Consider the following 13,683-nt stretch of genomic DNA (forward strand, 5'->3'; position numbering starts at 1 on the left):
AATGAGTGCAAGTCACAGTGAAGGTATCACATATCTAGTATGCACCAAATTGCATTCATTTGCTCTTTGGTGCCAACCCTGCATCAAATAACACAGTATCGGGCTTCCCTGGTGGCGCAGTGGTTGAGAGTCTGCCTGTGCCGATGCAGGGGACACGGGTTCGTGCCCCGGTCCGGGAAGATCCCACATGCCGCGGAGCGGCTGGGCCCGTGAGCCATGGCCGCTGAGCCTGCGCGTCCGGAGCCTGTGCTCCGCAACGGGAGAGGCCACAACAGTGAGAGGCCCACATACCGCAAAAACAAAAAACAAACAAAAAAACCCCACAGTATCCACATTCATACAATGAAAGAAATACAGGGAGAAAGTAAAAAGCACATCAGTAGTAGGAAATTTTAATTCATCTCTCACAGATATGTGTATTAAAAAAATTAAGATTAGAGAAGACAATAATATAATTATTGACATAGATTTAATTGATTTTTTTTTTTTTTTTTTTTTTTTTTTTGCGGTACGCAGGCCTCTCACTGTTGTGGCCTCTCCCCGTTACGGAGCACAGGCTCCGGACGCGCAGGCTCAGCGGCCATGGCTCACGGGCCCAGCCGCTCCGCGGCATGTGGGATCTTCCCGGACCGGGGCACGAACCCATGTCCCCTGCATCGGCAGGCGGACTCTCAACCACTGCGCCACCAGGGGAGCCCTAATTAATTTTTTTAAAGATCTTTTCTTTTATTTATTTTTTAAAAGTTAGCCTTTCTTGGTATTTTTGTTTTTAATTTTATTTATTTATTTTGGTTGCACCAGGTCTTAGTTGTAGCACATTTCCTCCTTAGTTGCAGCAGGCATGTGGGATCTAGTTCCCTGACCAGGGATCAAACCTGGGCCCCCTGCATTTGGAGTGTGGAGTCTTACCTGCTGGACCACCAGGGAAGTCAGGATTTAATTAATTTGTACCAAACTCTACCCTAAAAACAGACTGCTCCTTTGCAGATGGACAGCTGAACATTCACAAAGATTAACCACATATTAAACCATTTTAAAAAATAATAATACATTCCAAAAAGTAAATACAGAACAGACAATATTCTCCAATCACAGTGTAAATCGAACTAGAAATTAATAACCAAACCACAAAACAAAAAGATGTTACTACCTCTAAATTTTAAAACTCTCAAATTGCTCTTCGGTTAGAACACAAATCAAGTTGAAATTTCAGAATATCTAGAAAACAATCATAATTGAAACACTGCATATCAGAACCTAAGGTAAACAGCTACATCAGTATTCAGAGGGAAATTCATAGCTTTAAATACTTCTATTAATAAGGATGAGTAGAGGGGCTTCCCTGGTGGCGCAGTGGTTGAGAGTCCGCCTGCCAATGCAGGGGACATGGGTTCGTGCCCCGGTCCGGGAGAATCCCACATGCCGTGGAGCAGCTAGGCCCGTGAGCCATGGCCGCTGGGCCTGCACGTCTGGAGCCCGTGCTCCGCAACAAGAGAGGCCACAACAGTGAGAGGCCCGCATACCGCAAAAAAAAAAAAAAAAAAAACCACAAAAAACAACAACAACAAAAAATAAGGATGAGTAGAAATTAATGAACTAAGTTTCAAACTCAAGCTAGAGGTTAAAAAACACCACTACCAACAAAAACCCAATAGAAACAGAAGGATAGAAATTAAAGATAAAAGTGTAAAATGATTTAGGAGAGAAAAAGCAGTAGAACTAATTCAAATAAAATAAATCCAGTAGAAATAATTTTTAAAAAATTGAAAATAGCAGGAATTCCCTGGCAGTCCAGTAGTTAGGACTCGGCTCTCACTGCCCAGGGCCTGGGTTCAATCTCTAGTGGGAGAACTAAGATCCCACATGCCCCACAGTGCAGCTAAAAAAAAAGAAAAAAGAAAGATTGAAAATAGCTAAATCAGCAGTTGATCTAGTCAAGGAAAGAAAGGAATAAAATACAAATACACTAAAGATGACGACAATGGTGGTAAATTTTTCACTGCACACCCTTTGATGCCTTTAGAGCTTACCTTTTGCAGGGAGAGAGGCCATAGCTAGATAAATCAGTAAGGTTCAGTTTCGTGTTTTGTGTTTTGGCAAAGTCCTTGCTCCCACGGCGGTGAGTGGCCTCTGCAGCAGGACCTGCTGCCTGCTAGGAGAGCCTGTTTACCCGAAGCTTTGCCCTGCGCTTTCCGTATTTTTTTTAAAATAAATTTATTTTTTTTATTTATTTATTTTTGGCCGTGTTGGGTCTCTGTTGCTGCACATGGCCTTTCTCTAGTTGCTGAGAGCGGGGGCTACTCTTTGTTGCGGTGCATGGGCCTCTTACTGTGGTGGCCTCTCTCGTTGTGGAGCACGGGCTCTAGGCACGCGGCCCTCAGTATCTGCAGCACGTGGGCTCAGTAGTTGTGGCTCACAGGCTCAGTAGTTGTGGCTCGTGGGCTCTAGAGTGCAGGACCAGTAGTTGTAGCGCACGGGGCCCAGCCGCTCTGCAGCATGTGTGGTCTTCCCAGACCAGGGCTCGAACCCCTGTCTCCTGCATTGGCAGGCGGACTCTCAACCACTGCGCCACCAGGGAAGCCTGCTTCCCACAGTTTTGATGCAGTTACACGCCGTTTTCACAGCTTGAATACTGGGTGCAAAGGGTCTTTCCTTGGATGCTTTCTAAGGCGCATCTCCCTTACCCTCGGGCCGTCTGAGGGGTCGAGGCCGGTCATCGGTCCCCATCTGGACTGGTACAGGTGGGGGTTCCGGGGCCAGAGGACACTTCCGGCTTCCCAGCCCTCACAAGTCACCACCGGCCTTGGTGGAAGAAGCCTCCCTGTCTGCATCTCCTCCCGGTCAGTTGCGGGTGGGCCAACTTCAGCCCTTTACTTTGCCTTGATGGACCCCCAACGAGCCTGGGGCCCTGGCTGGGGAGGGGGCCCCTGCCCTCCAGGAGAAACATCCCCAAATAACGATGCTTCCGGATCGAGAGAAAAGCTCAGAGCCCTGGGAAGCCCCAGAGAGTCCAGCTGCTGGGGCCTCCAGGGAAGGCTTCTTGGAGGAGGCGGCGTGCACGCTGAGACTTAGAAGTCGGGACTTCACAAAGGGGGAAGGTGAGTGTTGGGGGAAGGAGAGCAGACTTGTAACTCCACGGCCCCCACAGACCCCCTCACTCCCGCCCTCAGAGGCTTGGAACTCTGGCTCAGCGGAGCAGGGTGGGACAGGGACAACAAGAAATGATCACTGCCCAGCGGACGCCGGACGACCTCGGCCAACACACACGTCATCGTCAGTTCATAGAAATTGGTCTTTTGGCCAAGTGGACGTACGGGGAATTGCTAATCTTCAACCTGCTGCCGGCCCCCACTCGTGAGCCCCGGCAGCCCGAGCCGCCCTTTGCCGCCCCCTGTCAGCTGGTCTGTACGCGCCCCGCGGCGCGGCGGAGCTCGGGGCCCGAGGCCCTGCCAGCGCAAGGATTGGCCGCTCTGGGTCAGGTGCCCCCGCCCCGGGCCAACCAGAGAGGGAGGCGGAGTCTCACCGGCGTGTCTCCTGACGGGCGGGGCTGTGGGCGGGACGGCGGGGCTGTTCGCTCCGCCCCGAGCGCCCGGCGGGGGACTGGGTGCGCCCCTCCCGGTCCCCTGGGACTTCAGGACCCGGCGCCCTGGAGCTGCAGCTCCCGCCTCCTTTCCCCACTGCCTCCCTTCCCCACTTGGTGGCGGAGCAAGGTTTTCAAACTCCGAAGTGGCTTTTTTGGGATAAAGACACAAATCCTTGCTAGGCCGCGAGGCCCTGCGGATCGGAGCCCTGCGGCTTCTCAGCCTCCCCTCGGGCCTCGTCCTTGCCGTCGGCTCCTCAGCTCCAGCCACAGCTCCCTCCTAAGCCGGGCTTTCACCCAGTCCGTGGCCTGCGCATAGTCAGCCCTTCCCCCCACGTCCCCTCCCCCTCCAGCCCCCATCTCTCCTCAACTGCAGCCTCCCTCCCCCCATTCTCCAGTTACGCTGACCCGTGCCAAACTCCCAGATCAAGGCCCCTGGGACTTTGCGCACGCCTCCGCCTCCGGGGTTCACCCAACCCCACCCCCATCACGTGGTTAAGAACAGTCCCTACTTTCCAGAGCCCAGTGCCTCTGCTCTGGCCCCACCAGTTCCCTGAGGACGCACAGTTGCAGACTTGAGTTCAAACCCAGCCCTCTGCCTGACACATTTGTGGCCGCCCTGGGAGAATGGCTCATCGGTGTTCTTGCAAAACTGTGCAGCCTACTTAGGGAGAACTCTGCTGATTTGCCGTCACTGAGCAGGGGCTTGGTGGACATTGAACCTCCACAGCCCAGCCTGCAAGGTCAGACATGTGGAAAGGGCCTTTCAGGTTCATAAACAGCTTTTTAAAATTAACTCTCAGGTTCTAACTTCAGCAACATCTGACAGTGAAAATAACCTGTCCTCAACGTGAGTCTGGTCCCTCTGGCCAGATGGGCTTCTGTGCACCTCCAGCATCAGGTCCAGGGGGGCTGTAGGGCCCACCTCCGTCTCAAGTCTGAACTCTGGCTCAGCTCTGAATCCTGTGTGACCTTGGGCAAGTTCCTTCATCTCTCTGATCCTCTGTTTTCTTTCTCTCTTCTTTTTTTATTCTTTTATTTTCAATAAAATTAGTAACAGGTACACATCTTTAAAGGGCAGATAGAACTACAAGGCTTATAATGAAAAAATGGCAGTTTCCCGACCCTCCCCCACTCCCTCAGCCCCACTCTGAGTCCTCCCCTCAGAGGCAGCCATTTGTGCTCTTCTAGATGTTTCTTCTGGCTTTCACTTTTTTTTTTTTTTTTTTTTTGCGTCATGCGGGCCTCTCACTGCTGTGGCCTCTCCCGTTGCGGAGCACAGGCTCCGGATGCGCAGGCTCAGCGGCCATGGCTCACGGGCCCAGCCGCTCCGCAGCATGTGGGATCTTCCCGGACCGGGGCACGAACCCGTGTGCCCTGCATTGGCAGGTGGACTCTCAACCACTGCGCCACCAGGAAAGCCCTGGCTTTCACTTTTATATGTGTAAGCGACAGGCTTATACTGACAATTACTGATTTTTCACTTTTTTTTTTTTTTTTTGGCTGCACAGCACAGCATGTGGGATCTTAGTTCCCCAACCAGGGATCGAACCCGCACCCCCTGCAGTGGAATCGTGGAGTTTTAACCACTGGACCGCCGGGGAAGTCCCTGATTTCTCATTTTTTTTTAGATACGATCCAATGGCTGCCTGCTGCTGAAAGATGAGGATTTAGCTCTGTTAAACCCTGGTACCTCCACACTTGTCCCCCACCCCGTCCTCCCAACGTGACCACACGCCTCTAGGTCTCTCTCACCTGTAACAGGTGCTGGCTCCTCAGGCCTGGTGTGAGGATAAAATGACCTCCTGGATCCTAGGAACACTTCACACAGTGCTTGGCACACAGCAGGCGCTCAATAAATGCAGCTATTCAGTGATAAATATCTGCTGATTGGTTCAGGTATATTTTAAATTTTTTATTATAAACAGTTTCAAACATACATAAAAGTAGAGAGAATTTAACAGTCTGATGAACCTCCAAGGACTCATCACCCGCTATAGCTACATCAACCCACAAGCCTAAGGGCAACCACTTTATATTATGGGTTTTCCTCCCATCATTTCTTTCTAACATAAATAAAAATGTAGCTGTTTGTGTTCCCCTAACCTTTTTAGATAGATGATGACATAATATATACAAGAATCAAGTGGGTTTTAAAAAAATACCTTTTCATTTATTTATTCTCTTTTTGGCCACGCAGCATGCATGATCCTAGTTCCCTGACCAGGGATTGAACCCGTGCCCCATGCAGTGGAAGCACGGAGTCTTAACCACTGGACCGCCAGGGAAGTCCAAGAATCAAGTGTTTTTTCATTTTTTTTAAACATTTATTTATTTATTTATGGCTGTGTTGGCACGCAGGATTTTTCGTTGCGACACATGGGCTCTTTGTTGCGGTGCGCGGGCTTCTCTCTAGTTGTGGCAGAGGCTCTCTAGTTGTGGCGCCCAGGCTCAGTAGTTGTGGCATACAGGCTCAGTAATTGCGGCTCGTGGGCTTAGTTGCCCTGCAGCATGTGGGATCTTAGTTCCCTGACCAGGGATCGAACCACGTACCCTGCATTGGAAGGCGGATTCTTAACCACCGGACCACCAGGGAAGTCCCAAGAATCAAGTGTTCTTAAGTAAACTTTTTAAAACTACTGATTACAAATGTAACACAAGTTTATTGTGTGTGTTTATCTCACACAATAATCTCACTGCCCAGCTCTGTGCAGGGACCACATTGCAGGAATGTGTGGAAATTGACAGAAATGTAGGTATTTGCCTACACACTTTTTAATAACACATTTATTGAGATACAATTCTCATGGCCTAAAATTCACCCATTTAAGCAGTTTTCAGTATATTCATAGAGTTTTGCAACCATCACCACTATCTAATTTTAGAGCATTTTCAACACCCCAACAAGAAACCCTGTACCCAGTAGCAGTCGTGCCCCATTCCCCAGCCCCAACTAATCTACTTTCTGTCTGTTTGGACTTGCCAATTCTGGACATTCCATATAAATTGGATCTTACCTTTTGTGGCCTTTTGTGGCTGGCTTCTTTCACTTAGTATATTTTCAAGATTCATCCATATTGTAGCATGTGTCAGTACTTCATTTCTTTTTATGGCCATATAATATTCCACCATAGTTAAAACATTGTTTTTAACCTGCTTTAAAAAATAACTTTAAAAAACCCCCTGCATATTAGGAAAGTAACACACATTATTGCAGGCGGTCTTCTCTGAAATGTGAGCCCTTCAAGAAGCTTGGAGATCATGGCAGGGCGCAACTTTGTCATTCATTCATTCACTCTTTCATTTATTCATTCAACAAACACCCGCTGAGCCCTGATTTTGAGTTGGGCCCTGGAGACCCAGAGGTGGAGCAGCCCTGGCCGAGACCTTGCCTGGGTCAGTCCAGCAGGATAGCCCGGCCTGAATACAAACACTTGAGATCAATGCAGATGCTCTGAAGAGAGATGGTAACAGCAGGAAACTAGAGTGAGGGGGACTTTGTGCTGGGGCTGAAGCAGGTGGAGGCTTTCCAAGGAGTTGGGTGGGGGTGGCAGATGGGGCAAGGGCATGGGATGGAAAGGCCTAGCAGTGGGAACAGCATGTGCAAAGGCCCAGAGGCATAAAAATCGTCCCTATGCTTCCCTTTCAAGCAGACCCACCCAATCAGGAAGGCTTGCCTCTCTCTGCACACACCCTCCCCGCCTCCTCTCCTAGTCCCTCTTTCACAAGCCTATTACCAGAGCAGGTTTCTTAACCAGGCTTCACAGAGAGAACCGTAGGGAGGGGGAGACCAGAGGCTAGGGAAGCCAGGGGTTTCTGAAATTGGACAGAAAAATCTTACAGCCTCATTTCCACACACTTCTGACTGGTATTTACTTTCTCATCAGTTAGGAATGGGGGCAACAAACTTCAGTGGTGTCAGCTGCACCTGTGACTTTGTCACCAACAGAAACCCAGATATTTTCAAATCACATTTCAACTGAAGAAGAATCTTTAAATATCATTTACACTCACTGCTACTTTAAAATGATGAATTTTAGGGCTTCCCTGGTGGCGCAGTGGTTGAGAGTCCGCCTGCCGATGCAGGGGACACAGGTTCGTGCCCCGGTCCAGGAGGATCCCACATGCCGCGGAGCGGCTGGGCCCGTGAGCCATGGCCGCTGGGCCTGCGCGTCCGGAGCCTGTGCTCCGCAACGGGAGAGGCCACAACAGTGAGAGGCCCGCGTACCGCAAAAAAAAAAAAAAAAAGCAAAACAAAACAAATAAATAAAATGATGAATTTTAATTTAAATTTTATTTTTATTTATTTAATTTTGGCTGCCTTGGGTCTTTGTTGCTGCACTAGGGTTTCCTCTAGTTGCGGCGAGCGGGGGCTCCTCTTTGTTGAGGTGCGCGGGCTTCTCATTGTGGTGGCTTCTCTTGCTGCAGAGCCCGGGCTCTAGGCGCGCGGGCTTCAGTAGTTGTGGCCCACGGGCTTAGTTGCCCCGCGGCATGTGGGATCATCCCGGACCAGGGCTCGAACCCGTGTCTCCTGCATTGGCAGGTGGATTCTTAACCACTGCGCCACCAGGGAAGTCCTAAAATGATGAATTTTAGACTTGCAGCTTTGGTCTTTTTATTTAATGTGCTAGTAAATAAAATACACTACTACATTGCACATGTGTTTAAAATTTTTTATTAATTGCTTTTCTATATAATTGGTTTCCTCCATCTACTCATTTTAAAATACTGTTTAGAGAAGTCCATAGGCTTCCCCCAGACTGCCTCAGGGGTCCGTGGCATGCAAAGTTCAAAGGTGCCTGGTCGAGAAAGAGGAAGGTTCTCAGGAGTGGCAGTGGAGGCCCCAGGGGAGGAGCAGGGGCAAGAGGCCAGGGCCCGGACCATGGGGACAGCCCGTAAAGGACCTGCCACCCGGCCTACGGAGGGCGCAGACGGGGCTGGTCCTTGCAGGGAGGGAGGAAGCCACTCCGGCCCCTAACCCGGTTAATCTAACCGGACCCCAAAGCCCGACTTGTGAGGATGGTCAAGGCTGCCGCATTTGACAGCCTACAACGTGCCAGGAGCTCCAAGCACATCCCGTGTTACTTTCGCACCTTCTGATGACACAGGCCGGGAAGGCGAGGCGGAGGTCCCCAGGGCAGCCTGTGGTCCCCTGATGCCGCAAGTCACCCCCACGCTCCGCCAGCGCAGCCTCCGGACCCTGCATGCCTGTCCTGCCCACCCTGAGCGCAGGTGCCACGGGGCCAGGGGGCACAGCGTCCGGAGCCATCGCCTTCTTGGGACGCTTGCTGGTGCTGATTCCCCCTGGCCTGGGGGAGCGACTTTCCCAGCTGCTGCCATGGGCCTTCGGACCCGGACGCGACGGGGCGCACCGGCCATGCCGGTGGGGGGAGGTGGGCCCCATGGGCCCAGATGCGCCGCGGTGCGGAGCCTTGGACAGCCCAGCACTCGGCAGAGATCCCGGGACTGCCACCCGCTCAACAGAGAGGGCTCCTCAAGGCTGGCCTGTAGTGTGACAGAATCCCAGCTCCTTTTTTACAGGTGGAGAAACTGAGGCTTAGAGGGGCTGCGTGACTAGCTCGAGGTCACACAGTGAGTTGGTGGCAGGGCGAGAAGAACCCAGGCCCCTGAACTCCCCGGGCAGGGCCTCTCCCCATGACAGTCTGAGAAGGCAGCAGGTAGAGCCCATGAGGTGTGATACTAAGGTAGGGGCCAGATGCACATTTCGGTGTTCCCAAGGTAAGATGCGTGTCGTAAGAGAAGTGAAAAATTTGGGCCCCCAAACAGGGACACACAGTTGGACCCATTATATTTTTTGAAGGGCCGGTGGTGTGGGGTGGGATCTCAGAGCCAGGCTGCCTGAGTTAAAACCCAGGCCTCTGTCTTCCTTGTGACCTTTAAGAGCTCTGTGCCTCAGTTTCCTTATCTGTAATAGATGTACCTATTCAGGTAGGTTATTAATGCATTTCTAAAGCTGGGAAGAAATGCACCAATAGTTAACAGTGAGATTTGGGGTGATTTAATTTTGCTTTATTTACACTCATACCTGTACAGTGCAAGCTGTTTTATTTCCTGCTCACTGGAAAGTTTCAAAACGCTTAGAACCTGTCTGTCTTAGTGACTGATGTATCTCAGCACTGAGCATGGTGCCTGGTGCACTGGACATGTTTGTTGACTGAATAAGTAAACTACCAAAAACAATGCCCGCCCTCTTGGAACACTCATTTGAGTAAAGAATAATTCTACCCAAAGCAATTTTGATCATATGCAGAAATAGAGAAAGAATATGAAAAGGAATGTATATATATGTATAACTGAATCACTTTGTTGTACAGTAGAAATTAACACAACACTGTAAATCAACTACACTTAAATAAATTTTTAAAAAATGAGAGCAGCACAGAAAAAGAAAAGAAAAGAAAGAGAGCCACAGGAGGGAGGGGACCCGTAGCTAAAGGGAAGGGGCAGGCTTCCTGGAAGAGGTGATGTTAGTGGCACAAGGGGTAAGGATGTGACAGCCTTTTGTAGTGTGTCCGCATGGACAGAAGCTAGGTGTGCCACAAGCTCAGCAGGGCACAGCCTTAGGGAAGGGTGGACAGGTGGTCCAGCCACAGTTGAGGGCCACGAGCATCTTGCTATAAATCTGGATTTTGCCTGGGGGCAGTGGGGACCCATGCATGCCCTGGAGCAGGTGAGAGCTAGGATGGAGATGGAGCTTCGGGAAGACTAGCTGGGGAGGCCCAGGGCAGTACCCCTTAGGGTACCACAATGGTCCAGTTGTGAGGTGGTCTGGTCTGGGAGGAGGGGAAGAAAGGGATGACATTTCTGAGAAAGTTGATCAGGAGTCGAACTTCCCACAGAGCAAATGGCCAGCCCAGGTGGCTTCACCTGTGACTCTCACATGCATTTAAGGAACAAAGAGTTCCACTCTTACACAAACTCAGAATGTAGAAAAAGAGGGAAGTACCCCACTCCTTCTGTGAGGCAGTCATAGCCTTGACACCAAAACCTGACAAGGGAAATGGGAAAAAGAAAAAGTACAGGGCAATCTCATGCATGAAATACATGCAAAAATTCAACATGAGTAACAAACTGAATCCAGCAATACATGAAAAGGATAACAACACAGCCAAGGTGGGTTAATCCCAAGGGTGCAAGCAGATTGGTTCCACATTGGTAAACTCAGCATAATCTATTGCTTTAACAGAAAAAAAAAAAAGAGAAGTCATACCATCCTCCCTATGGTTGCAGATGAAATTCAAGATCCATTCATGAGAAAAACTGTTAGCAAACTAGGAATGGAAGGGACTTCCTTGCCCTGATAAAGGGCAGCTACAAAACCCTATAACAAGCATCACATACAGTGCTGAAGCACTGAAAGCTTTCCCTGTGAGACTGAAAACACGACAAAGATGTCCATTGTTACCACTTCCAGTATGGTTCAAACTGTCCTGAGGGTACTGGCTAGAGCAGTAAGGCAAGGAGAAAAAGGGTATAAAGATTCAAAAGGAAGAAGCAAAACTGTCCTTATTTAGAGAGGATAGAAAAGTCACAGAACCAACAGATAAGTTACTAGGACACAAAGGTTCTAGCAAGGTTGCTGGACATAAAAATCAATGTGCAAACCCTGCCCCCCCCAAACCCACCTGTGTTAAAAAAATTCTAGCTAAGACAATTAGAAAATGAAGTAAGAGCAACCATTTACAATAACATCAAATATAAGCCTCTTAAAACACGTACAAGACCTCTTTGGAGAAAATCATAAGACTTGATAATGAGATACAGAGGCCTCAGTAAATGGTGAGATATACCATGTCCATGGATTGGAAGACTTAACATTATAAAGAGATCCACTCTCCCCACGTGATACATAAGTTCAATGCCATCCCAGGTAAAACTCCAATGGGCTGTATCACAAAGCTCTGCACTGGGATGGGCTTCCCTGGTGGCGCAGTGGTTGAGAATCTGCCTGCCAATGCAGGGGACACGGGTTCGTGCCCTGGTCTGGGAAGATCCCACATGCCGCGGAGCAACTAGCCCCGTGAGCCACAAATACTGAGCCTGCGCGTCTGGAGCCTGTGCTCCGCAAAGAGAGGCCGCGATAGCGAGAGGCCCGCGCACCGCGATGAGGAGTGGCCCCCACTTGCCGCAACTAGAGAAAGCCCTCGCACAGAAACGAAGAGCCAACACAGCCATAAATAAATGAATAAATAAATAAATAAATAAAAATTTAAAAAAAAAAAAAAAAAAAAAAGCTCTGCACTGGGCTTACCTGCAGGGAGAAGGGGGGATCATGGTCAGGACAGGGCACAGTCTCTGGGGTTCAGCAGTGTTTTTATGGGGGGGAAAGTTTCAGGCGAGACTGGTCCATTGCTGTTGGCCTTGTAAACTGATGCATCCCTTTGGGGGCAAAATTTGATAATTATATATATCAAGATCTATGAAAATGCTGGAATGCTTTGACCCTGTCATTGCTCTCCTGAGAATAATCCAAAAGAAAAAAAAAGGAATTTATTCCTTGCCAATGCTATTTTTAATCCTGAAAACTGGGAGGAAAAAGCCCCTCAATATCCAGCAACGTGGCTTGAATTCTGGCCACCTACTAGCTGCTTGACGTCAGGAAAGCCCCCTCTTCTCTGGGTTCGTTTCCTCCTGTGTGGAATGGAGGGAATGGTGTCCAGCCCTCGGAGTGACTGCAAGGCACCTGGCACCCAGCCAACAGCCCCCTGAAGCCTTTCTGGATTAAGCATGCCCCATGCTTCCGGAGGATGACTCTCCTGAGGTCGATGCAGCCAGCTGGGCTCGGCTACCAGCCCAGGCGCACTGGAGACGTCCCCATGGCTGCAAAACCCCACCATTCTGCTCTGCTCAGCGCTTCCCGACCACCCCTGCTTCCTGCACCCCAGTGCTGTTCTACCAGCCACTTCAGCTTCCCAAGCACCCACCTCCACACCCCATCCAGAGGGGCCCTGGCCAGGGCCAGCTGCTGCAGCTCACCAGAGTGGATAGCAGCACCTGGCTACAGCACAGCACCTGCTCACACACCTGCTGGCCCTGGGCTAGACCTGGCTTCAGCGCAGCTGCCCGCCTGCCCACCGTCACTCCCGTCTGTCTGGATCAACTGCCATTTCCTGCATTTCCTGTGCTCTGGCCGACTTGGCAAGGCACAGGGCGAAAGAGAGGTGGCCCCTGGCCTCTGGGCTCATGAGCTCCTGGGTAAGTTAATGACAAGCCTCCAGGCTGGTGGCTGTCTTCCATGAGGATGGCCTCCACAACCAGCTGATCCCACCACAGAGGCCCCATCTAGGAGCCCCCACCCTGGTCCTGCTGAGGAGCGCTCCTTGGTCTGCAGTCTCCCCACCCTGGGTCCTGAGCCCCTGGATGCTACTGCAAGTTACAGATAAAAGGCCATGTAGAAACTAGCGAAATGGGCCATGTTGTGACTTTTTGGGGGGTATTTTTCACAGATATCACAAAATAAGTCCATTTCAACCCAGAGGGGACTGACTTACCCAAGGTCACATGGAGTTGGCAGAGATAAATAGAACCCAGGTCTCTGACTGTGGGCTAGGGCCCGCCCCTTCCTTCCCCTGGCGCCAAGCTAAGCTGCTTTACATACAGAACCTCACCTCATTCTTACAAGTGCCCTGAAAGCCAGGCCTGTTTCCCCACTGTGGCTCAGAGACGTTAGGTCACCTGTCCAAGGTCACACAGCTAGTAAAGAAGCAAGGGTGGCCCTGTTCTTCCTAGTCAGTGTCCAGCTTGGGTTGCATTTAGGACGCAGCCACAGAAGCAAAGAATTGTCAAGCTGGAGCAGGCAGGCACTGGAGAAGTCCAGCTCATCCACGGTCAAAGCCCAGCAGGACACAGCAGTGAGCGGGAATCTGTTTGGAGGCGTAGACAAGTTTCTCCGTGCTGTGTAGGGACAACAATGGACACCCAGAAGGACGTGCAACTCCCAAAGCAGCAGATGATGACACACATCTGTGGAGAATGTCCCACAGAAAATGAAATAAAATCCAGGGATCCAATCCCATGCAGAGAATGCAGGTACAGAATAATGCACAAGGACTAAAAGACTGGTGGTTTCTGACGCTCGATGA

At 50.4% G+C, this 13,683-nt stretch overlaps 1 pseudogene across 1 annotated transcript; it reads left to right on the forward strand.

The window, feature by feature from the left end:
• Positions 1 to 13,511: 13,511 nt before the first annotated feature.
• LOC307050253 (DNA-directed RNA polymerases I, II, and III subunit RPABC4-like) lies at positions 13,512 to 13,683 on the forward strand (annotated as a pseudogene). Its single transcript has one exon. The product of its transcript is annotated as a DNA-directed RNA polymerases I, II, and III subunit RPABC4-like (transcript).

This window comes from Hyperoodon ampullatus (assembly GCF_949752795.1).
Source record: "Hyperoodon ampullatus genome assembly, chromosome: 3".
NCBI lineage: Eukaryota > Metazoa > Chordata > Mammalia > Artiodactyla > Ziphiidae > Hyperoodon > Hyperoodon ampullatus.